At 40.5% G+C, this 1,841-nt stretch overlaps 1 non-coding gene across 1 annotated transcript; it reads right to left on the reverse strand.

The window, feature by feature from the left end:
• Positions 1–1,218: 1,218 nt before the first annotated feature.
• LOC141662749 (small nucleolar RNA R71) lies at positions 1,219–1,325 on the reverse strand. The gene has a single exon (XR_012550845.1). It is a non-coding gene; the product is annotated as a small nucleolar RNA R71 (small nucleolar RNA).
• Between the last annotated feature and the right edge of the window lie 516 nt (positions 1,326–1,841).

The following is a 1,841-nucleotide window of genomic DNA, read 5'->3' on the forward strand; positions in this document are numbered from 1 at the left end:
GGATCATGTACGTTGTGCATGATTAGTGGGTAACTCTAACAGTTTTAATTGCCCTATGTAATCAAAAGGAATAACTTGTGCTAAAATCGTTGTGTTGTCAATTTCTGTAGACATATAGGAACTCAACATAATTGATGACTATTCAACTTCTATCTTAATTGTGGATGTTTGGTAGAATGGTATTAGTACAATGAAAGTTGGCTTTTATCAGTTTCGTGTTATTCGATTAATATCATCACTGTCACATGCTAAAGGTAATAACAATGGCTATAGAAGGAGGTAATAATGAAGTTGTGATCTCATGAGTGTTTTATTATTGATAGATTGAAGTGTTAGTTAAGGGGTTAATTAAGTAGTTAATTGTAGTTAATATTTAATCAACAATTTTAAGTGTTATTATCTTAACATTGAGAAGTAATCATACATTGGTGAGTGAGTTTAATTAGACAATAATTTAGTCTGAGTCTCTGTGGGAACGAACTAGAAAGTATTCTATATTACTTGCGAACGCGTATACTTGCGTGAATATTAGCGCGTGTTTTCGCCCTAACAAGTTTTTGGTGCCGCTGCCGGGGACTCGGCGTATTTGTTTAGTTTATGTACTTACCATCATTGGTCATTAGGACTCAGTGATTAGGACGTAGTAGTTACTTATTTTTTCCGGTTGTGTTTCAGGTACTTTAGCAAGCGTTTATGCAAACTCGTTCTCGTGCTCGCAAGAGGACTTTAGATACAGCTGAGGAGACAGACGAAGTTCTTGATATTCCGGAGAAGTTAGATTTTAAGGATTCAGATTCAGGAACTGAGCAGAAAGAACCAGTAAACATGGGAGATCATATTGTTCAAGCTGATCCAGCTCTTATGGATTTTTCTCGGCCTAAAATTGATGATATTCAGTCAAGCATCCTTCATCCGGCTATTCAAGCTAACACCTTTGAAATCAAGCCGGGCACTATTCAGATGGTGCAGAATTCTGTTTCTTTTGGAGGAGCGGCAACTGAAGACCCCAACATACACATAAGGAATTTTGTCGAGATCTGCAACACTTTTAAGTATAATGGCGTGACTGATGAGGCTATAAAGTTGAGGCTTTTCCCATTCTCACTGAGGGACAAGGCTAAAGACTGGTTACATTCTGAACCAGCTGGGTCCATCACTACGTGGCAAGATCTTGCACAAAAGTTTCTGGTGAAGTTTTATCCGATGGCAAAGACTGCTGCTATGAGGAGTGCTCTTACTCAGTTTGCGCAGCAACCTACAGAATCTATGTGCGAGGCTTGGGAATGCTACAAGGAAATGTTGAGAAAATGTCCACATCATGGAATGCCGGATTGGATGGTGATCACTGGTTTCTATAATGGTTTGGGGGCCCAATCTCGGCCCATGCTCGATGCAGCAGCTGGAGGCGCCTTATGGGCTAAAAGCTATACTGAGGCGTATAATCTTATAGAGACGATGGCTGCAAATGAGCATCAAAACCCAACTCAGAGGATGACGTCAGGCAAGGTAGCAGGTATTCTGGAAGTTGATGCAGCCACCGCTATTGCAGCCCAGCTCTAAGCGCTATCAATGAAGGTTAATTCTGTGGCTACATATGGAGTTAATCAAATAGCTATGGTTTGTGAGCTTTGTGCAGGTTCTCATGCTACGGATCAGTGTTCTCTTTTCAACGAATCTGTTCAGTACGTGAATAATTATCAGCGATAACAGCAGCCTGTGCTAGCGACCTATCATCCTAACAACAGAAATCATCCAAATTTCAGCTGGGGGAATAATCAGAATGCTATTCAGCCACCATATCAGCAAGGAGTGAGTAAACAGTTTAACCCACCTGGATTCCA

This window comes from Apium graveolens, chromosome 5 (genome assembly GCF_009905375.1).
Source record: "Apium graveolens cultivar Ventura chromosome 5, ASM990537v1, whole genome shotgun sequence".
Lineage (NCBI taxonomy): Eukaryota > Viridiplantae > Streptophyta > Magnoliopsida > Apiales > Apiaceae > Apium > Apium graveolens.